Source organism: Vipera berus, assembly GCF_964194415.1.
Source record: "Vipera berus genome assembly, chromosome: 1".
NCBI classification, from domain to species: domain Eukaryota; kingdom Metazoa; phylum Chordata; class Lepidosauria; order Squamata; family Viperidae; genus Vipera; species Vipera berus.
The window spans coordinates 257,195,725-257,221,329 of NC_138202.1; positions in this window are offsets into that span (position 1 = coordinate 257,195,725).

Genomic DNA, 25,605 nt, shown 5'->3' on the forward strand with positions numbered 1-25,605 from the left:
TTTTCAACCACAATTAAACCACAGACATGTTTGGCAACAATATGGAAATGCATTGCCATTTTATTTCTTCCAGAGATTCCCCCCCCTCCCATTTCCTGTAAGATTTCTTGGTAGTCTCTCATCCAAGAATTAGTCAGGTCTGGCTCTGCTTAGCCATTTGGATATGAGCCAAAACTGAATGCAATAGATGCTCCCCTCTATTCCAGAAATCATTTCATGTCTTATGAAATCTGTTTACCATTCAAATATTGGAAAAATATATAAATATCAGCCTGTGTGTTGAGAGTGGTGTGCTGTCATTACTTTATTTCCAGAACGCATTCACATATGATCCACTTTGGATTGTTAGAGGAACATTAACGTCTTGTGAACACCTTAACTTTCCCCAGCTCTTTTATATGATAAAATAAAGCATTCTTTCATTCTTTACTGTTAAATACAGACTACTGTTTTCAGTGAAATGTAGGATCAGCCTGGCATTCCTTGGAGAATACAGTGTACCTCAATCTATTTTACTGTGATATATTACCTTTCAAAAGTACTTCCTTCACATACATTAAGTAATCATTTAAACAGGCTAAAACAATGGCTAGCAGTTGATATCAAAAGCTCAGAGAAATGCAGGAAAAGTGCAGAGCACACAAATCCTATTACCATTTAACTCTTTGACTTTAGAGAAAACTTCACAATACAGATGATGAACAAACACGGCACTGACATCATTGGGGACCATCTAAAGTTCTCCAAGTTTGCATCCTTTTCAGATAGTCATATAGGGGAATTTCTCTCAAAAGCTGAATTATATTTATTAAATTTATCATCTGTGCAAAGCCTACCTTGTAAAATAGTAGCATAACAAACTAAATAAATAAAACAATGCATGAAAAAAGTAAAAACAAACTAAAATAGTTCCATTAAGTTTTTTTCTGATTCCTTGTCCTCCTTCTTGATCTGCTCCTGATGATAATTTAAAATCTATGAAGGAGATGCAGATTCTCTCCTGGATTCTGTCTATCTCATCTGTTTCATCAATCTTGACAAGGAATTTTTCTTCTAGTTCATGATCTGCTGACATTATATGCCCAAAGAATGTGAGTTGATGCTTGCTTAGATCATGACCTGACAGGAACCCTCAGTTTTTATTTCACCCAGAATGAATTGATTCTTTCTACAGTCTATGATAACCATCATTAAACAAGGTGTCTAAATTATTTATCTATCTTAATATGTAGCATTCGTAGCTGTACATTATGACAAGTGAACTGCTTTAACTCTTCCGATTTTAGCGTCACAGAAAGATCCTTATCCTTCATGATGTTATTTAAGATTGCTTTTTATTCCAGTCAAGGGCTCATCTCCTCATTACTGATTGTATTTCAGAGCGTTGAATGTATGGGATGCAAAAAAGCAATATATAGGTAAACAAGGTGGTCTCTAGATTAGACATCCTAGCTTGCATAAATTAACATGAATGTGCCTGGAGAAAAACTGGGTTCAACTAAGCTTATGAGATACTGGCCAAAATTGTCAGAACTGACTGTTCAGAGGCAGAGATTATGGTGTGCAGCATGGGTATAAATGAGGCTTAGAGCCTATTTTACCCCTTGCATGCCAATCTTTGGAAGAGATTTTGAGATTAACCACTGGTCTACCATATTTAATAAAACACATTCTAATACTTTGGCTTCTATTTCCATATTATGTGAAAAAGTTCCAATGTTTTATCAAAATGTACTAAATCCAGAGAGAAGTTTCAAATGCTTTTTCAGGATGTGACTTCAGGACAAATTGCCTCTAATTGCTGATCTTTAAAAAGTTCAATAGAATTTAGGAGAAAGAAGCAAAGGTTTGTTGGGTTTGCATCTTTATGGCTCCTTTTATTGCTTTTCATTGTATAGATATTGTATTTCCTCTAAATTACCTTGACTGAATGTTAGTAAAAATTCTATCAATATAAGCATTAGTGGGGCTGGATGTTATTGAAATAACTAGAGCTTGTACTGTACATTAATGCTGTAATATCTGTCCACATGGGCAAAACAAAAAAGGCAAATTAGCAAATCACTCATGTGCAGCCAAGATACAAGTGAAATCTGCATCTGCAGCTGGCGAGCTTTGCTTTCAGTTGTCAGCAAATATTCCAGTATTTCCAGGGCTGATGATAAACTGAGTGAGTTTCTTCCTCTCACTTAGGCAAGCAAAAAGAAGTTTTATTTCCTCTCTGAGTCATGACTTTAGTATTTCTCTGGGCTGCAATCAGGAAGAATCCATTATTTTATAGGATCATCTTTTGTAGTCTCGCTTTACCCAGCTGATTTATTTCTTTCATCATTGCCTCTCAGTGAAGTTGTGTGTGCCTTTTTTTCCCAGACAAATAAGGCTGTCCTGTTTTTTATATGAAGAAATTATCTCTTTGTTTCTCAGTTCACTCCCTTCCCTGACCTAGCATCTTGACAGCTTAAGCACCACCCTGAGGATCACCTTATAAAGATGGTTCCCAAGCACACAGAGTTGTACTTCAATTGCACAGGAGAGCTGTTTTGCATTTCCATTGCCCTCCCCAATCCCTCTGTTCAAAGTACAGATTTATGGATTAAAAAAATACAAAGTGTTAACCTGGGAAATGAGCAGACAGAGTAGTGAAGGGTGTCTTTGCAGACTGGCTAATACATTATTTCCTACATACTCTTACTTATCTCCCAGAGAAAGGTGGGCTGAATTTTCAATATATGAGTGAGAAGGGAATAGCCCATTTCAGATCCTAACAATTTCTCCTTTCCTTTCCTTTCCTTTCCTTTCCTTTCCTTTCCTTTCCTTTCCTTTCCTTTCCTTTCCTTTCCTTTCCTTTCCTTTCCTTTCCTTTCCTTTCCTTTCCTTTCCTCTCCTCTCCTCTCCTCTCCTCTCCTTTCCTTTCCTTTCCTTCTTTTCTTTCTTTTTTTGATAATTTGCTCTGCCATCTCTCTTTTTTATGCTGAAAGGGCAGAAGATGGGGGAAATGGCAACCAAGAGATAATGCAAAATACTGTTCTGCTGTTTGAGATTACATACAGTAACAATAAATCAGATTAAATTCCCTTGGCCAGATCAACAATGTGGAACAGTTTGGGTCAAGTGGCAATCAGAATTCACTGTGGCTGGATGCAAAGGATTCTGTGCTACAAACACAGATATGCCCACTATGACATAATGCATGTTACCATTTTATATTTTCTACAGAAATAGGCAACCAAACAGCTCATTAATTGTATGAGAACTGGATAATAATGCTAGGCTGCTCAACTCATAATGAGTAAAAGTAGAGTATAGAGTTGATCTTGGGGATAGGGAAGTAACGAACAAGCTGTGAAGGAAGGGTTTGCAGAGAGATTACACAATCCTGAGATTGAGGAAAATATATGAAAGAAGCTCAAAATAATCCCATCATGATTCTGTTTAGCATAAGGTAGGGCACAGAGAAGCCTTGATATGCTTTTAAGATTCTATTAATAGTATAGCTATAACATTTTGAAGAACCCCTGCCATGCCTGCTGCTTGACTCTGTGGCCCTTATTCCTTTAATACAAATTAAAACATGCAATCGTGGACTGATGGGACCAATAACTCCACAAAGTTCTTTCAATCACATCCACCCCTTTCTGTCTGAAGTTCCATGATTGGCTGATGTTTCTCCCACTGACTGGTAATATGCGGAGGAGCATTAGACCAGCTGCTTCACTTATCATGTGTTGAACAAAGCATCTAATGGTGGTTTGGAGCAGACACAAAAAAGGGGGAGGGGGAGGGTTCAGCAAAAGGAGAAGTATATTTCATGTTGATATAATCTTCTGCCAAATCCAGGGTGGATATGGTGGGTTAATTCAGCAGCGGCATAAGAGATGACTTACTGTAACTTCTCTGAATTGTAAATAAGGAAATATGGAAAGTGGGTGGAATGGCACAGCTGAGCCTCAGAAAAATTAGCAACTTTCCATGTGTCCCATTTGATAGCTTCACTCCAAGGATGACCCACAAGGTCTTCTTAAGCTATGACTTTTATTAGATCCATCTAGCTAAAGGCTGGAATTGGAGAGATGAAAGTTCAAGATGTCAAACTCACAGGGTAACTGTGAGCTAATCCATTTCTCTCAGCTCAATATACTTCAGTGGACAGAGTGCCATGTATGCCAGCTAGAAAAAAAGTGGCTTATAGAGCAAATAAATAAATAAATGTATTATACTTAATCCTAAAAGCTCATCACTCCATTCAATCCTTATATCTCCCAGTGGACACCTTTTTTATTTCTGTCCAGACTGGGTGAAGCATCTTCCCTTAGCTTTCTTACTGCAAAACTTCCCTTCCCTTTATTTTTTTAAGCATGTTTCATTCAGTAGCAAGTAGAAACATTGTCAGTTTCTTTCTATGAAGTTGAATTATCCATTCTTCTGTGTTACAAATTTCCATTAGCCTACAAAGGAACCAAATCCAAACAACAGCCTGGCTTCTTTTTTTCCTTGCAAAAGAGAAAAAAAAGCAAAAGAAAGACACAGCAACTGGGAGAGACAGTTTGGACTAGTGGTTAAGGTGCTGGCTTAGAAACCAGGAAATTGTGACTTCTAGTCTCACCTTAGGCATGAAAGTTGACTGGGTGAATTTGGGTTTGTGATTCCCTCTCAGAGGGTTTTTGTGTGGAAAATAGGAGGAAGGTGTATTAGATATGTTCACCATCTTGAGCTATTCATAAAAATAATAAAGGCAGGAAGTATGCATGCATGTATGCATACATACATACATACTTATGTATGTACTGTATACATTTGTTATAAAAGAAATACCACAAAGTGGCTATATTCTTTTGGGACAAAAGAAGGCTAATGTTTTCAGTATAGCAGTTTCCAGAGGCTACTTGCCAGTGATAAGCCATTCTTCTAATTTATAAGATATCTCTGAACATGCCAACATTCTAAAAAACAAGTTCAAGTCTTCCCTTACCAGGGAAATTCATTGGTTGACCTGGGCCAATCTGTTGGTAAGGACACCCCTGGTTCCCACAGAAAACAAGTGGTAGACGTCAAGGTGGCTGGGGAAAAACTGGAACGGTCTGACAAGTGTTTAATCACAGCAAACAAAGTTAGCGCTGGGAGTGGTTTCCTCCTAGCACCTTACATGCATTCCTCCCCACCAGCTCCACCCCTCACCCACCTAACCAGCATCCGGTGGATATTAAGAACTGCAACGCAGGCCTCTGGCTCTCTTCTCTCTTCATCCATTCAGTACACACTGCTGGGTGACGCTCCTGCGCCAATCAGCTGCTTGTCGGATACACAACTGCTCAGCTGTTCAGCAGCTCCACATTTGGTAACAGTTCAGGTAAGGCTGCCCCTGGCATCTTCCTGGGCATTGGCCTTGCTGCTGGCCTCCTCCCTAATGACTCCTCGCTGGCTTCCTCCTGGCAGTCGTCCTTGTTGCTGTTCTCCTCCCTAAGGCCTTCCCATGCTGAACAGCTGTTTGGCGGCCCAGCTAAGGAACTGCTCAGCCATTCTGCGATGTTTCTGGCCTCCTCCCAGGTATCATCATCTCCCTCCCCCCTCCTGACAATGTCGAGCCCACGGGGCTTGACACAGTCACTCTCTCTCCATCTAGCCTACCTCACAGGGTTATTGCTGTAAGGATTACATGAAGACAGATAATTCTGTAAACCACTCTGAGCTCATGGAGGAAATGGCAGAGAAATCCATGCAGAGAAAGAGAGGGAGGGAGGGAGGGGGAGGGAGGGAGGAAGAGACAGAGAGAGAAAAATACAAATAAATTGCAGAAATGTATCTGATTTCATTCTTGTTAAAAAGGGCATCTATAAGGTTTAGCCAATGCGAAATACTCTTTCTGTCATTAACTGTAAATGTAATAAACTGATAAACTGTTTAATTGATTGGCACTTTTACAAGTTACCCACCTCTCCAAGAGTCTATAGAATACTCAAGATTACATGTGTAATAATAATCAAAAAGATCTAAAGAAAACAACAGTGAGAAAGATTGGAAATAGGTTTTTTTAAAAAATTCTGTTGTGTCACTTGATGACTTGGTGCTTAAGCAAGTAAAGTGTTGGGTGAAAATTATATTTAACTAACCACTGAACAAAACCAAGTGAGGATGAATTATACATGAAATATATAGCAAAATACACTGCTTTTTAAATATCTTTTTTTTAAAAAGATGGTACATGGATCAGATAACATAAAGGGTATTTCTAGATTGACTCTATCATCATCTGAAATAAAGACGCATAGAATTATGCTTGATGAAGAATAAACATACATACATACATACATGCATACATACATACATACATACATACATACATACATACATACAAACAAACAAACTTGGGACGAGCAGCCAGATAGCAAAACAATTAACTTCTGTAGGAAAAGTCAAAAGAAAATACATGCAACCACAAATGAATGAATGAAAGCATGGAATGGAAAAGTTCTCAAATTATTGCTTTAGTAATTCAAATGGAGGTTGCACATTTCTGTGCAAGTCTATTGTGAAAAAAGTTATATTTAAGTGAAACGGAGCTTCCTTCTATGCAGATATATGCAGAATTGCATCCTGAAGCAATAATTTCTAACCAGATGTGCAGGACAGAACTGGGATGGTCAGATAGATAACGATTGTGACCCTCACCTTCACCTCCTGCCTCATATGCCGCCTCAATAAGAACTGGCCAGACAATAATTACATTATGCTGAGCACCATCACCCCAAGGTAAAGCTGTAGAGTTGTAATTCTATTTAATATCTCTGACGTATGCAAAGTGAGTCAGTGGGGAGAGGTGAATAAAACATTAAGGAGCATTGGTAGATCATTGTCCTTATAGGCTCAGCTTTACACAACAGCTGGTTTCTTAGCGTATCACTGAACTGTAAGCCCCATCATCCCTCACAATATAATATAGTGTAGTTATTAAAGTAGCAACACTATAACTAGACGGCATTGTCTTCATCCGAGTGGTGCTTAATCTCTATTACCTTGGAGGTTAAAAGTCACAGAATGATCATGCATGTCAGTGATTCCTGCAGCAGTTTGTTACTGAACCATGTAAGGTCATTTAAATTGGGAGAATTGGTTCTGTGCCGCTTTTCAAGCCAGAGATATTACAACATGCTCTCCTGACTTCCTCTCCCCGTCGAAAGCAATAACTTGTTCTTGCTGGCTTCTCAGCAAGGGCCTCTTAACCAATTCAAAAATAAATCTCTTTTTTTTTTTACTTTTTGCTCTCTCTTTTTCATCTGTAGGGGTGAGGAGGAAAAGAGGCCTTTGTAAAGATTCCAGAGGAGGTGAGGCAAGATGACAATGCATGGGACTTCAAACATCTCTGCAGCAGAGTTGAACAAAGCCTCATTGGGCTGGGAAATTAGAGAGGGACAGCTCTTGTTCAAGGAGCAAGCTGGCTGACTGGAGGTATTGGTTTCCTTAATAGGTCAGCTGAATCCATGAGTGTACACTAAAGAGGGAAGCAAGATTGTTTTCCATGACATCTCAAGGGGACAGCCAACTCATCTGGCTTTTAACTATTGCAGTTAAACAAAGTGCTATAAAGAGAGGGAAAGTGCAAAACTCTCCTAGGACTGGTGCAGTTCACATTCACTCTAATGCCTCTGCTAATAGCTGAGCAGCACTCATAAAGAGAGAGAAGTTATACAGACAGCCACTTCCAAAGGGAAGGGGAACCTGAGTTTGGAATAACCATCTCTGATCAAAACATGGAGTTGATAACTGTGGAAACATCCAAAGAATGTGCAGATACATTTTTCCAGTGTCACAGCTCCATAATTTTTGCACCACGGTTTTAATGGTCACACAGACGTCTTCTGTGCATATAAGGCTTTTTCAGTTGTGAAGAACAGCTGTTATGTCTCAGTTTCTCTTCTCAAACTGCATAACTAAGAGCTGTGAGTGTTATACCCGAAAGCCTGAATCGTACTGACTGTAGTGGCCTTTTGGGGTCATTTACTTTTACAGAGGAAAAGCCACAAGGAGTAGAGTAGGATTGCCTGCTAAAGAATAAGAGCAGAAAAATAATCAGTTTTGGGTTGGTCACAAATAGTTGGATATTCCACCAGGGTCAAACCACTAGCCACTTTCTATAGTATTTATGAAAGTTTAACCTTCAAACCACTTAGCCAAACTTGAGAAGATGTTTGTATGACAAAATCCCTCAGATAACATTTTTGAGTCAATTCTGACTCAACTGATTTCACAGTGATGATCACACAGTCTGATAATTTGGCACTAAAATACGTTCTGTAGACTTAGTCCACATCATAAATGCATTCTGCCCTGATACTATCTCCTTTTGCAATTTCTCATTTTTACAAGAAGTGTTTCAGCAGTGAGAGATGCAGGAATATGTTCTAGGGGGGAAAAACAGAATGTCATTACATCAGAAAGTTAGGAAGATCCAGGTGCTAAAGACAGATGCTTTCATCTTTAAACACACATTGGACACAGCACCAAATCTGGCTCAGCCCCTCTGTTGGCTTTAAAAATAATTTGGGTTCTTTTTAGACTTAGATTTCTACTATATGTATGCATGTTATTGATTGGGACTTCTGTAATGGGTATTTTTATCCAAACAAAGATACAATGGTTAATGTACATCTACTTTATAACTTCTGTAATGGATATTTTTTATCCAAACCAAAAATACAATGATAAATGTACATCTACTTTTTATAACAGAAAGGAAAGTCTTGCAACAATCTGAACTAGGTTTTCAGCACACAGTGGGCAGCAAGCTCCTTAAATGGGCACGTGGAAACCCCAGCTGTTTGTTTTTATATAAGCAAGATTAATGGAGCCAAAGGGTAGAGTGACATAACTGAAACCAGCCCTGGGCCACCACAGCATGGAGCTGGTTGGAAAGTTATTCTGTGCTTTTTATAACCTAGTAAAAGAGCAGCAAGGTGCCAATTGGCTGGTGAGCAGACGACAATGGGTGCAGTCTGGAAGCATTAGAATCAATAATACAAAGCATAAGATGATAACATTTACTGGATTTTGTTTTGGCTAGGATACAGAAGCTTTTTAAGATATGCACAAATGCGATATAGCAGAATGGGGGACAATACTATATTTCAATTATGAATATTTAAGGATGGTGTGATTTGCACTTCTTTGCAGAAAATAGAAGAAACTGCTGGAGAGTTAAACCCATATGGTCTCCTCCTCCCTTCTTCTCCCCCCTCTCTTCCCCCCCCCCTCTCTCTCTCTTTCTCTCTCTCTCCTGATTAACAGTGAGGCTCGCTGAAACTCAGCCTTTTTCAAGTGCCTAAGGGACAAATTATAGCACACAGTTGCAACATTTTGCTCCATTTTGTTAGAAGAATTTGAATTGAGTTTTGAATTGGATCAGCAAATATCAAAGTTGTTATAAGTTGTATGCTAATACTTTTCAAATCAGCTGTTAATAGACAAACCATTTTGCTTATTTGATGGTCTGGCCACAACATTATAAACTACTATGAATAAATGAGCTTCTCATTTATGTTCTTGTTTGCTTTAGCATAAATTTGTAGCAACATTAGCTATGATGCTTTTGTACTTCCTGATTAAAAGTACTTTTTTATAAAACATTGGAAAGATTTTATCCCCCAAAGGAGCTACTTTTTCCCCCACAAGACAATTGTGTAGGTATGCATGTATGTGCCCCAATGCTGATTGTCTTTCTAATCATTTCTCCAATTTTATTGTCTTGCTCATTGTCCAAAAAGTCTCTTTATTTGTAAAACAGTTTCTTAAATGAACATTTTTATATCAAATTGTGGAAGGGTGTTCCACTATGATGTTAAGAACTTTTTTTGACTTTTAAAAAATGTGTTCCCCAGAATATCTATTTCATGTGGACCTAGTTTTATTGGTATAATGCATAATAATGCAATAGAATTAAAGGGGAAACAGAACATTTCTTCCCCCTTCAACTTCAATATTATATTTTAGGAACTAAACTCTGCAGCAGCACTAGAGATCTCCAATACAAAAGAACTAAGTGTGATTCCATCCATTTCTCTACATTCTCTGCATGTTTCTGTAGTTTAGTAGCATTATTAAATAATGAAAGTAAATTACTTTTGAGAGTATATGTTTATTTGGTAATGAAGTATTACATTTTCCTTGGGATGAATGAGTACATATGAAAGAATGCTTAAAAGTAGTTCTTTGTTTGGGAGGCGGAAGGGTTAATTAAAATATAAATTATATTAGGGATTTCTTCCTTTATGAATGGCAGAAATAGGAATTCAGTTTGGAAAGATGCAAAATGAACTGCATCTTTCATTTTTTTTCTTTGTTTCTGTCATTCCTAACAATAGAATCATGGTTTCCAATATATTTATAAGAGGTTTTAACAGAATGATTTATATTTAAAAGCGTGCGATGGGCCTCTGCTCTCCTAGCCTTTTAGAAGAGTTTAGAAGAGCACCAGAGGGCAGGACGAGAAACAATGGTTGGAAACTGATCAAAGAGAAAAGCAACCTGGAATTAAGGAGAAACCTCCTGACAGTGAGGACAATTAACCAGTGGAACAGTTTGCCTTCAAAAGTTGTAGGTGCTTCATCACTGGAGATTTTTAAACAAAGACTGGATAGCCACCTATCTACCTTATTTTTAATTGTTTTTAACTTTTGTATTGTATTGATGTTTTTAAAGACCTTGTAAACCGCCCTGAGTCCTACGGGAAAAGGGTGGTATATAAATTCAATAAACTTAAACTTATCGGAAATGATATAGGGTCTCCTGCTTCAGCAGCGGGTTGGACTAGAAGACCTCCCAGGTACCATCCAGCTCTATTCTATTCTTAGACCTGGCACTTAGGCCTCACAAAGGAGCAGGAAACCTTGGATTTACTGGTGTTTTGAAGGCCCTCCTCCTGCCTTTATAATTTTAATTATTCTCTTCCTGTTTTACTTGCCTCCTATTGAAATAGGATATTTATATATATATCCTATTTATATATATATATATTTATATATATATATATATATATATATATATATATATATATATATATATATATATATATATATATATATATATATATATATATTTATATATATATATATTTATATATATATCCTATTGAAATAGGATATATATATATGTAGGTCTAGAGTCTCGGGTTTCTTCCCGCGTTCCTTTCATCTTCAGAAAGTTGTGGCGACGTTTCGACGAAATCCCATCCGTCATCATCAGGCCGGAGTATTCCTTCTGCTGCTTTCAGGAGCAATGCGTGGTCTGTCTGTTCCTTTCCTTCCAACTGCCGGTGGGGCTGTGTTCCGACTGGGTGGAGGCGTGGCTGCGGAACACAGTCGGAACACAGCCCCACCGGCAGTTGGAAGGAAAGGAACAGACAGACCACGCATTGCTCCTGAAAGCAGCAGGAGGAATACTCCGGCCTGATGATGACGGATGGGATTTCGTCGAAACATCGCCACAACTTTCTGAAGATGAAAGGAACGCGGGAAGAAACCCGAGACTCTAGACCTACACATACAGACACCCGCGAGAATCTACGAAAACATATATATATATATATATATATATATATATATATATATATATATATATATATATATATATATATATATATATATATATATATATATATATATATATATATATATATATATATATATATATCAGAAATTTTTCCAGAAAATCAAGTATTTCTCACAGGAAAATATTGCAGGAACACATGTTTTGCTATACACAGGTTTATTCCCTTTGTGTGTATTGGAACACAACAAAAAAGGGAGGAAAAAAAGCAAATTGGACATAATGTCAAACAAAACTCCAAAAATAGGCCGGACAAAATTATTGGCACCCTTTCAAAATTGTGGGTAAACAAAATTGTTTCAATCATGTGATGATCCTTTAAACTCACCTTGGGCAAGTAACAGGTGTGGGCAATATAAAAATCACACCTGAAAGCAGATAAAAAGGAGAGAAGTTCACTTAGTCTTTGCATTGTGTGTCTGTGTGTGCCACACTAAGCATGGACAACAGAAAGAGGAGAAGAGAACTGTCTGAGGACTTGAGAACCAAAATTGTGGACAAATATCAACAATCTCAAGGTTACAAGTCCATCTCCAGAGATCTAGATTTGCCTTTGTCCACAGTGCGCAACATTATCAAGACGTTTGCAACCCATGGCACTGTAGCGAATCTCCCTGGTCGTGGACAGAAGATAAAAATTGATGAAAGGTTGCAACGCAGGATAGTCCAGATGGTGGATAAGCAGCCCCAAACAAGTTCCAAAGGAATGCAAGCTGTCCTGCAGGCTCAGGGAGCATCAGTGTCAGTGCAAACTATCCGTCCACATTTAAATGAAATGAAACGCTATGGCAGGAGACCCAGGAGGACCCCACTGCTGACACAGAGACGTAAAAAAGCAAGATTACAGTTTGCCAAAATGTACTTGAGTAAGCCAAAATCCTTCTGGGAAAACGTCTTGTGGACAGATGAGACCAAGATAGAGCTTTTTGGTAAAGCACATCATTCTACTGTTTACTGAAAACGAAATGAGGCCTACAAAGAAAAGAACACAGTACCTACAGTGAAATGTGGTGGAGGTTCAATGATGTTTTGGGGTTGTTTTGCTGCCTCTGGCACTGGGTGCCTTGAATGTGTGCAAGGCATCATGAAATCTGAGGATTACCAAAGGATTTTGGGTCGCACTGTAGAGCCCAGTGTCAGAAAGCTGGGTTTGCGTCCGAGATCTTGGGTCTTCCAGCAGGACAATGACCCCAAACATACGTCAAAAAGCACCCAGAAATGGATGGCAAGAAAGCGCTGGAGAGTTCTGAAGTGGCCAGCAATGAGTCCAGATCTGAATCCCATTGAACACCTGTGGAGAGATCTTAAAATTGCTGTTGGGAAAAGGTGCCCTTCCAATAAGAGAGACCTGGAGCAGTTTTTGCAAAGGAAGAGTGGTCCAAAATTCTGGGTGAGAGGTGTAAGAAGCTTATTGATGGTTATAGGAAGCGACTGATTTCAGTTATTTTTTCCAAAGGGTGTGCAACCAAATATTAAGTTAAGGGTGCCAATAATTTTGTCCGGCCCATTTTTGGAGTTTTGTTTGACATTATGTCCAATTTGATTTTTTTCCTCCCTTTTTTGTTGTGTTCCAATACACACAAAGGGAATAAACCTGTGTATAGCAAAACATGTGTTCCTGCAATACTTTTCTGTGAGAAATACTTGATTTTCTGGAAAAATTTCTGGGGTGCCAACAATTTCGAGTATATATATATAACAAAGAATTAAGCAATTTACACAAATATGAGCTGTCACCGGTGTGACTACTGCCTGTCGATGGCCTTCAGGATAGGCTGAAACAGGAAATAAAGATTTGTCCCATGTTTGGGGCCTAGCAAGGTAATCTAAAATAGTTAACAAGCATTTGACACACACACACACACACACAGAGACATTTTATATATATATATATATATATATATATATATATATATATATATATATATATATATGAAAAATAACTTCAAATGTTTAGAGTTTGTTTATGATTTACATGCATGGATGTAAATCATATGTGTTATGTATGTGTACACATTTGAGAACAAGCAACAAAATTTCCTTTTTAATGTGTGCCAATGTTCCCACAGTAAAAAATAAATAACAATATTTATTTATTTATTTATTTATTTATTTATTTATTTAATTGAATTTTTATACCGCCCTTCTCCCGAAGGACTCAGGGCGGTGAACAGGGCATATAAATAGAAGTACAAAAGTTAAAAAGGATTAAATTGTTGCCCAAATTAAAACAATCAAAATATAAAAAACATTGAAACCCTAACATTCCCCCATCAGGCCAGGCCAGCTTGTTCGAATAAATGGGTCTTTAACCCGCGCCGGAAGGAGCGAAGATCCGGTGCCATCCGGAGCTCAACCGGCAGTTGATTCCATAGAGCCGGGGCGCCCACAGAGAAGGCCCTCCCCCTGGGGGCCACCAGCCGGCATTCTCTGACTGGAGGCACCCTGAGGAGGCCCTCTCTGTGGCCCCTCTCTCAATAAAGATTAGCTATCTAGCTATTTAGCTATCTATCATGTGTATTTCTTTTTAAACTTACTGCCATTTTATAATACAGTATTTCTACTCATAAGAAATATATTGTTTGTGCATAAAAGTACTCTATATTTGGCACCTAAAATAGTAATATTTTGCCTCAGGGAATAACTCAATGTTTCTAAATCCAGATAAGTAAAATAAGAAGGGAGATAAGGGACATTAGGTCATCTGAGAAAAAAAACCTGACTAAGTCCATTCATATATTAAATTAATTTAGCTAATATAAATTTTAACTTAAATTTCTTTGTTTGCACTTTTAATCTTTTACTCTAAATCTTTATTCTATGGTACTCTGCTTTGAATAATAACTAACTCACTAAATAAATAATAGCACTGATTCGGTGATTTCTCCATCTCAGAGAATAACAGGAAAGCTGATGGCAACTACAGCCATCCAAATGGGAGGAAACTGATAAACCGGAGAAATGGTTGGTTTATAAATTATGAAGAGAAAGAGAAAAGAAAATGATATTGAATTTACAAGAGGGAGATACTGTATTAATGGATATTGTGTCTGTACAATAATATTTTGTCTGTATTATTCTAATTTGTATAAAGGACATGATGCTCCATTGAATAAAATAGATGAATATGTCGGAAAGCAAAATCTATTGAGAATTACAGAATGAAGAGAAATTATGGATAGAGTTATAACAGTATGATAATTTTCAGAAGCAATTTAAAAATAAGGAAATATGCCTAGATAAAAAGATTATCAAGTTTGTATTACAAGTGCTTTAGGATGAACTTTTACAACTCTATAAAGCATGGAAAGAGGCTAATAAAACATTAATACCAAACTAGGGACAAGATTTGACTTTAGGAAGAAACTACAGGCCAGAATTATTACTGAATAATGGTTATACATTGTTTACAATTATTTTAGTTGAAAGACTAAAAATAGTTTTGCAAGAATTTATTCATAAGGATGAATGTGGTTTTTTACACACACACCCAAAAAAGTTAAAAACTATCTTAGACAATCTGGAATAGCTAGAGCAACATAATGAAAAACAAGCCACACTGATTTTCTTTAGATGTGGAGAAGCTCTTTGACCATTTGAATTGGGCTTTCCTGTTCAAAGTTTTGGAAGATATGAACTTTAGAGAGAACTTTATAAAATGGGTAAGATTGATTTATACTTTACAGAAGACACAAATAATCATTAATGGAGATTTGATCAAGCCATGTGAGATACAAACAAGAATGAGACAAGTTTGCCCACTGTCCTCTCTTCTGTTTATTTTAGTTTTTTGAAATATTAAGTAGAGACATAAGACAAGAGGAGAGAATTGTGGGTATAAAGATTAAAAAAGAGTCATATAAGAATTTTGAGGATGATTTGGTGTTCGTCTTAGAAGACACTTTAAAGGGAATTAAAGTATTGAGAAAATTAAAAGAATTTGGTACATTGGTAACAATAACAAGACAAATATGTTGACAAAAATATGAAGATACAAGATCAAACAATCACTGAATTAAATGGGTTTTAAGATTGAAAAGAGTAAAATATTTGGGCACTACTATGACAAATATGAATTGTATGCTATTTCAAAATAACCATGCTAATGTATGGAATAAAGTTACACTTAAAAAAGATATGTGAAGATGAGATGAAGTACAATTGTCACTGCTGAGGAGAATTTCTGTGATTAAGATGAATGTGTATATGTACAAAAGAAAAAAAAAAGTCAAAAGGCACTACTTTTTTCTCTTTTTTATCTCTTTACACTTCTCTTTCTCTCTTTTAACTTTTTAATTTTTTGTTTGAATTTGTACTTCACCTATAATAAAATTTGAATTAATAGAATTTAAATTAATAGAATTGAAAAAAAGATTATTTTTGTTTCTGACAATGCCTGCTTTGATAACTGATTTTGGACTTAAATATTGGTAGAAGGCTATATATAAATTTATATGGCAGTGAGAAAAAAAATCCCAAGTTAAATATAAGGTATTAAAAGATGCAGGGGAAAGAGGAGGATTAGGCCTACCAAATCTAAAATTTTACTTCACTGCCTGGTGTTTACTTTGGATGAAAGAGCTAAGAAATAAAAGGCTGAGTTAGAAGAAAACAGTTTGAGATTTGGGTGACAAAGCTCAAATTAAAGTAAGCTCAAATTAAAGTAGATTTTAAAAATCACCTTGTCACATGGGTCATTTTTATATTATGGAATATAGGTTTGCCCAAAACCTATATTTCGCTCAACACAAGAAGCATTTTATATATGAGAAATAATTAGAATAACTAAGTTGGGAGATACTAGAATTTCCCTTCAGAACATTTGATAGCAGAAGGATATATTTGTCAATGACTTTCTTATATACAATTATTAGCAAGACTGAAAGTGGATAACAACAATTGAACAATGGAAGACTGTTTGAAACCGAATCATGGACAAATAATGAACATGATATTGCTAAAATATATAAATTTTGTTGAAATGTGAGAGAGAAGAAAAATTGAAAGAATGTATGATAAAATGGTCTCAGAATTGGTTACAATATACAAATGGATCAACTGGAAAGTATGTGATTTAAAAGGATTGAAATTTACATCACATTCTAGACTTAACAGGAATGTTTTTAAAAATTATTTACTGTTGGTACATTGTGGAAATTGCAAAATTGTGTAGAATATACAGTATAAAGACTCTTTGAATTAATGCTGGAAATGTGAACAATGTGAAGGGATATATTATTTTGTGTATAAAAAAAGCCCAAAATATGGATACAAATAAATACATTAATTCTGAAGATTTTAAAGATATATAATTGAAGCCAGATAGTTTTTTTTTGAAATTAATGACAGTGAGAAAAAAATCCATGGAACTTTGTTTTTATATATGATAACTGCTTTGAGATACTACATGCAAAAAAGGGGAATGGTTTGATATCACCCACACTAAAGGAATGATATAGAGAACTTGCTGAGATGGCTTAATTGACTTCATCAGACAAAAGATAATATCTAAATTAATGACTGACTGGAAACCTCCTATAGATTTTTTGTGCAAAACAGAAAAAGCAGCACTTATAACTTATGGTTTTGTTAATTAGAAATAAAATCTGAAAAAGTGAGCTTTTCTGCAAACGTAGAATAAGTGAGAATTTTGTAATCATATTTGTGTTTGCTGCAAAGAAAATTGCAAACTTATTTCTATTTCTTTTTATCGTTTCTTTCTGCACTTTTTCTTTTTCTTTTCTATTAGCTTGTATTAATTTTCTCTGTAAAAATTTTAATAATATTTATGCAACAACAACAAATAGGAGGAAATTATAGCTAATCTCCAATAGAAAAGAATATATATATCATGTTGAACTGTAAAGTCCTTGGTGCTTTATAAGCAGAAGGGTAGCAGTGTACATCCATGAACACTAACTAACAATCAGAAGACAAGATAAAAAATCCTTAATATCACAACACATCGACAAACTCAACCACAGTTTCAACTGGGAAACTGTAATTATTCAGACCAAGCTAAATCCAAAAATGCTTGACAATACCTGGAAAGTTGGCATTAACAGACACAAAGATAAACTACATTTATGCATCATTCAAAAGAGGCAATAAAAAAGCAAACATGGAAATAAAAATATCAGAGTACCTCCTTTCCAGTAGCCTATACTTAGATGAGCAGATATTAATATCACACAAATAGTCAAGCAGAAAACGATACCCTAATTAACCAACTACCAAGGAGAAAACCACACACCCATCATCACTGGTAGGGCAAGCTACTGTATATAAATAGGGAACAAACCCCATACTCATTAACACTGGTGATGTTACCTGCTAAGGAAATTAAACATCTGCAAAAAAAAAAAAAACCCAGCCAAGCTCAGAGACCACCGTGGGCTTCACATTGTAGCAACTAATCTGTCAGGTCTACTGAATGTTCTGAAAAATAAAATGGGAGTCGGAAGGTATAGAAATATATCAAATAAAATGAAATAAACTATAACTAAATTTGTCCATGATGTGTGTGATCACTAGGCTAGTTCCAACAGGAACTTAAAATCAACTGGTTTAAGCACATCTCATTTTTTTTGGTTGCTAAGCTGGTGACTGTCATGGCTTTTTTTCAAAATTACGAAAACAGCTTCATGGCATCATGTTGCAAGCTCCGTGCCTTGGGGAATGTGTGTGATGTCATACTACACATAGAAAAAGGGCCTAGCTCGAGTCATCTGCTTCTCTCTCTCTCTCTCTCTCTCTCTCTCTCTCTCTCTCTCTCTCTCTAGGTGCCACTGCTTTAGATCAAGGTTTAATCCAGTTTCTCTCTCATGTTTTCATTTAATAAAAGAGGGAACAGTGCAAGAGTCTTTGGCTGAATGCAATAATTTATGAAATGTTAAATGATACATATGCATGTAATTAATCATCTATGACATGTGACCACAGGGCATTCAAATCAAGATGGCAGCTCAACACACACATAAAAAGGAATGTGACTTCAGTTGTATGATTGCAGCTGCCATCTTGACTTTTTTTAAAACTCCTCCTGCAGATGCCCCTACTATTAGCTGGGGAATAGGAATCATTCAGGATATTAGTTGAGCTTAACATGCTTCTCACCACACAGCAGGTAATGGCGAGCATTTAGCATAAGGCTTTTGTGGCAGAATCCTGTCCTGCATTGCTTATTGCTTAAAGATTACACAGTAGTATTTGTTCATTCTAAAATCTATTTGTAGAGAAACATCTTTTTTTTCAGTTATACAAGTTGCAATATTTGGTAGGTCCTCAGTCTCACAGAGAGATACAGGGACATAGAAAGAAGTCAGCTAGCTTAGCTAATTCTTCAGAATGGACCACTTGTTTAAGAAATGGGGGAAAATCAGATACAGAGTGTTAGAAAATATCCATAAAAAACTTCAGCTGTGTAAACCTGTCAAGTCTTTAAGATGCTGCAGGATATTTTTAAAAATAATATCTAAAGTTTGTGCATTTTCATGTGTAGGAGAAAAACCTGCATTATCCTATCCCCTTGAAATCAATGGAAAACATAAAGCTTATGCAGCAAAATAGATCCTACAGTTGCTGTCTGATTCACTGCTGCCAGGGTCAATCTGATGGTTAGGAGAAATGAAGCATCCTGTCAAAATAAATAATATACAGCGAGCTGCAGCTAAGAGGCTCTTGTTTTGTGATGGCACAGTACCATTCCTGCAGGCAAGAGGGAATTATTATAAGCAAACTCTGCTGTTCCAGAGAGCTACCATTGACACTGGACATCTGAGCCCTACCAAATGTAAGAAGATCTACTACAAACTGAACTTGGATCTCTGCTAAATCACTTAGATGACATCTATTCCACCATGGACAGTTTCAGAAAACAAATCACTATATTGAGTGAGAAAACTCACTCTTGAAGGCAAAATCTTGGTTGTGGGCACAATCTTTGTCCAGGGACTAGATTAATTTTTCTTTATGTCACAAGCTCAAAAAATAATAATTATTCTTCACCAACTGTTATTTACAGTGGTCAGCAGAAACAAATATCTCTCACCATACTTCTTCAGTTCTTGAGATGAAAAAGGAAAATATCTTTCTGTTTTCCATGTTCTAATAGGAGTATCCCGACACAAGAGAACTGGAAGTTCTTGTAGAAGACCAGCAATAAGCTGCATTGGTTTGGCCTTCCTCTCCAGATTAAAATTAACAAAAAATAAATCAGATGGTCCTAATATCCCAGCCCTTTCTGTTAGGTCACCAGATTTATTTCCTCCATTTTCTTTTCTTCATCAACATTTTCTCTCCTCTTTTCCACCATTCCAGTGCCTCACTTTTCAGTTGGGATTCAAAGAGCACAGCAAAATAGGCTTAACCTTGATTTCCTGTGTTGAACGTGCAGCTGCCTGATGGATGGCCCTATGAATTATGAATGAAAGGACCTTGTGTGCATAATCATGCTGATGTCTCTTTATTAATTCATAAAGCAGCTGCGGTGCTGTGGCTGCAAGGAAGGGAGAAGTTTTCTCTTCTCCCCACTTTTAAAGGTGCAACTCTTCCCTAGCCCCCCACCTTCTCCTGTCATTGCACCACTACTATGACCCCTTTTTCAACCAACTTTTTTTCCTGTCCTCTTTATAGAAAAAAGGCCACCAGGAGGGCAGTTGTAGTGATGAATTTGCTCAGAGAAAGGGGTAAGCTCATCCATGGAGAGAAAGTTCACTCTCTTTAATTTCCAGCTAAGGGTGCTTATGGAAAAAAAAACCCCTCTCAATTCTTAATGGGAGTACTAGAGGCCATGGCTCATTTCAATTAGTCTTAATTGTTTTCAGATGCTGCTCTGCATGCTTCATTTACCTCTACAATAAACACTGCATGCTGCATGGGGAGGAAGGGAGGGAGGGAAGGAATTTTATATCTATATATCTATATCTATATCTATCTATCTATCTATCTATCTATCTATCTATCTATCTATCTCTAGATAGATAGATAGATATAGATAGATAGATAATCTCTCTCTCTCTCTCTCTCTCTCTCTCTCTCTCTCTCTCTCTCTCTATATATATATATATATATATATATATATATATATATATATATATATATATAGAGAGAGAGAGAGAGAGAGAGAGAGAGAGAGAGAGAGAGAGAGAGAGAGAGAGAGAGAGAGAGAGATAGGAAGTGGTCTGCAGGAAATGATGAAAAATATTTAAAATGGCTTATCCATGTGGATACATTTTCTGGTGAAATGAAAGTGAAAGCACAAGAGATAGAGAGGGAAATACCTATACTGGTAATATTGTTGGCTCTGGCAAATGTCACCCAGCTACATTTTTATCTAGGCTAGCTCAGATCCTGATTTCATCTGGTTTAGGAATTGGAGGTATTAGTGCTCCATGTGGGAAGATGTAGAAGGTGAGAGTGCACTGACAGTTTACGACATTTACATCCAAAATGAAAAGAGGTAGAACTTACAAAAGCCAAATACTAGTTTCCTTCTTTTCTTTCTCTAGCAATGCGTGATTTTCACTTCATTTCTTTTAATGCAATGGTCTTGTCTTCTACTCTAACTCTACTCTTTTTTATCTTTCTTTTCTTTTTTCCTTCTTTTTTCTTTTCTTTTTTCCCCACCTAGGCTTCATAGCTTTTGACCCCTAGTTTGAGGCTTGATGTGAAGGAAGGGTCAGAGCAGGGAGGAAAAGCAAGAGGAGGTTTCTCAAGAGAGCCTGCATTGCCAGACTCCATGAGAGATGCTGAGTCAGCTCACAATCCTATTAAATCTACCTTGGATGTGGCAGAATGGCTTGGCTTCCGACAGAGATAGATATCCCTGATGAACTAACAAGGTGGTGGGAATCTACTGGAATGAAAGGGTTTTTTTTTAAATTCATGAGCCCTACCCATCCATATTTTTAGTAGCAGCCTGTGTTGTATAGGATAGCAATTGGGTAGCCAATATAAAGATCTGACAAGTGGGAGAACTCAAAGGCATACTAAGGGCCTAAACCTGGGACTACATCATTAAAAATTTAACCTTGTTAATGACTTTTCCATCTTTCTTCTGAAGATGAGTAGAAGAATCCAAACGTCATAATTGCCCAAATAAAATCTTACATGCATCCTCTTACTTAGCTTAGACATGGTATAAAGGTAAAGGTAAAGGTAAAGGTTCCCCCGCACATGTGTGCTAGTCGTTTCCGACTCTAGGGGCCGGTGCTCATCTCCGTTTCATAGCCGAAGAGCCAGCGCTTGTCCGAGGACATCTCCGTGGTCATGTGGCCGGCATGACTAGACGCCAAAGGCGCACGGAACGCTGTTACCTTCCCACCGTAGTGGTCCCTATTTTTCTACTTGCATTTTTACGTGCTTTCGAACTGCTAGGTGGGCAGAAGCTGGGACGAGTAACAGGCGCTCACTCTGCTACGCGGCACTCGGGATTCGACCCGCCAAACTGCCGACCTTCCGATCGACAAGCTCAGCGTCCTAACCCACTGAGCCACCGCGTCCCTAGACATGGTATACATACCCTTAATTAAGAATTGATTCAGACCTGAATACTTTAGTTCTTTTCAGATATTTCCTCAATTAGAAGTCCATAATGACTCTCCTACATCAGCCATCCACCAACTTGGTATCTCTCAGATATTTTGAAATTGCAACTTCATATTCGCATTTCACATGTAGTCATTAGTCATGCTGACTAAGGCATTCTGCAATTTAAACTGCAATAGCAGTTAAAAATAATAGACATGGTCCTGGAAAACTCATGTTTCCAATCCCCATTCAGCTATAGAACTCACTACCTTGGAGCAATCATTTTCTTTCAACCCAACTCACTTCACAGAATTGCTGTTCTGTTATGGTGGATGTGATTTGGGCAGTCTTCTTCCAATGCAATCCAATTTAAGCTGTCAGGAAGGTAGGGACAAAAGTATAGTGATCTAAAAAAATAATACTACATAAACACAGAGAAAAATTACCATCAAAATTGAAGCAGCCTCCTTAGAGAACAGAACACTGAAAGGTATGAAATGCAGAATTCCAGAGATCATTCTAGGACCAAAAATGAGACACTGAAATAAAGGGCCAGTTATGGAGCTGTCTATGGTTCTGACCATTATTTTGTACTTCCCTTATTGTCAACATCCTGAATTTTTGTACACTATATAGGTATTGTACCTGGAAAAGTGATTTTTTTTAAAAAAAAGTGACTGAAAATAGCAGTAAAGCAGATTCACATAAGATTAATTAACAGTTGCAAATGTTTTATTCATTAGAATCATTCCTTGCTGATTCAGAAAGAACTCCTTTAGAAATAATGTTGATTGTTTTAAAACTTAACTGTTGTGCATGTATTGATGGAAAGAGAGAATGCCCAGTGTGCATAGGAATGAAAAGTATTCCCAGAATACACTTAGATTAAAGGTAAAGGTCTCCCCTGACAGTCATGTCTGACTCTAGGGGGCAGTGCTCAGCTTTGATTCACAGCCAAAGAACCAGAGTTGTCCAAAGATGATTCCATGGTCATGTGGCTGGCATGACTATATGCTGGTGGTGCACAGAATGCTTTTATTTTCCCACCAAAGTGGTACCAATTTATTTACTTGCATTTACACTATATGCTTTTGAACTGCTAGGTTGGCAGGAGTTGGGGCAAATAACAGGACCTCACTCCATCACGCAGTACCTAGGTCTCAAACGGCAAGCCTTCAAGTCAACAAGCCCAGCATCTTAATGCACTTAGATTGCTGTGGTGGTGCAGTGGTTAGAATGTAGTACTGCAGGCTACTTCTGCTGACTGTTGACTGTTGGCAGTTTGATTCTCACCAGCTCAAGGTTGACTCTGCCTTCCGTCCTTCTGAGATCTGTAAAATGAGGTCCCAAATTGTTGGGGGGCAATATGCTGACTCTGTAATCCACTTAGAGAGAGTTGTAAAGCACTGTGAAGCAATATATAAGTCTAAGTGCTATTGCTATTGCACACCCATTGGCCTTGGTGGAGCAGTGGGCTAATGCCTCCTTAAGTAACACCAGCTGCCTGCAATTAGTGCAGGTTCGCATCCCACCAGGCTCAAGGTTGACTCAGCCTTCCATCCTTCCGAGGTAGGTAAAATGAGGACCCAGATTGTTGGGGGCAATTAAGCTGACTTTGTAATAATGCTGCTTAGGGTGTGTGTGAAAGCCCTAATAAGCAGGCATATACATAGAATGAAGGCTACTGCTAAGCTTGTAAGCCGCCCTGAGTCTTCGGAGAAGGGCGGGATATAAATGGAATTCAAATAAAAAAATAAAAATAAAATATACTTCTCAATATCATTCCTGGACCCAGTTTTGTCCCTTTTTTCATAGCATGTTCCTTACTTTTGACTTAAGTGATCCTGAAAAACAAGAAAAGAAAAAAAGAAAAAAAGAATGGGAACACGATTCTTGGAAAGTCTCTTGTGGACAAGGGAATAACTTTGCCCTGTGTGTTTTTCCTTCGTTCTAGCTCTTTTTTCACTTATTTTTTTAAATCACATAATAATGAAGCTTACTAACAAAAAGAAGCAATTTTGTATCTTCTGAAATTGTAGGATGTAAGTAGGGCAGAAAATGTGCTTAAAATATACAGCAGAAAGGAAGACATCCCCCCCACCTCCCACCCCAGGGAAAAGAAACAATGCTGTGTGTGCTGGTTACTTAGCTGGTTCTCAGGCTTTATTCTGATTTTTTTTCCCCTGAAGAAGTGCGTATCAGTCTAATAGTCTTTCAGGATTTTCAGATTAGAAAAATGAATGCAACAAACTGCAAAAATTACATTTGTTTTCATTGTTAATTTCCAGCTCTTCTGTTGGCCTGTTACTGTAGATGGCAACCTTTTAAACAGTATAAAGAAAATTCAGGAACAAGAGCGGGGGAAAATGTTAAACAGACTCCAATATCATTATTTTCTCTGTCCTTTCATAAATTATTTAGAACTGTTGCTTGCCTCAAATCCACTCCCTCCCCCCAAAAAAACCCCTCCCCACATTTCCTGTTTTATCTCTTTTACCTTTTGCTCATAGTATCTTTAACGTCCTTATGAAGAAAAAAAATCTGTCATTAAACTTCTGGTATTCATACATAATTTATTGTTAACTTTGACATGGTCTATGGTTGATTTGATGTTTTCTTTGCATGAGAAAGCAGTGTGTGTGTGTGTGTGTGAGTTGGGTGGTGCTGGTGGTGGATGCCTTGCCTTGTTCTCAGTCTTCAGCCTCCAAATCTTTTTCCACCCATAAAAGGAATTTTATGTGCTATCAAAAAGGAAGTCCCAAGAACCCCCATCTTAGCAGCCCCCCCTACCCCAATAAAGTGGCCTAACATTAGCACTGAGATAAAGGAGGGAATTTCCATGATGTAGCCGTGGGGGATGCATTTTCTCAGTGTCCCTTGGACTATGAATGCCTGAGGGACTGAAGTGGCATCAAGCTGTTTGTGTCTCCTGTTGTTAGTTCTCTTGCTTTGACCACAGTGACATTGTCAAATAATGCATTTTTTCTGTAGCTACATTGGGAACTTGAGTTGCATAGTGGGAAGATACTGGACTAAAAAGCCAGAGATTGTCAATTTTAGTACTTCTTGAGGCATGGAGGATCACTGGGTAACCTTGGGGCAGTTGCTCCATCTCAACCCATCCCACCTCACAGGGTTCTTGTTGTGGAGAAAATAGGACTCGGCAGTATTTGGTATTCTGCCTAAAGGTCAGATATGAAACTATGAAATGATTTATTATATTTTATTTTATTTTATTTTATTTTATTTTATTTTATTTTATTTTATTTATTTGCCACCAATCTTACCATAAGGTAACTCTGGGAAGCTTACAGACATAAGAATACATCTACATTGAAGAAATGAAATGAAAAATAATGCAGAAATATTTTAAAAAATGATAGCATAGAGTTAACGTGGGATTAACTCGGGGAAAAACAACAACAAAACTAGCTGATTTATCTGAAATCTTGGTACATGCTCAGATCTCCCCCGCCCCAT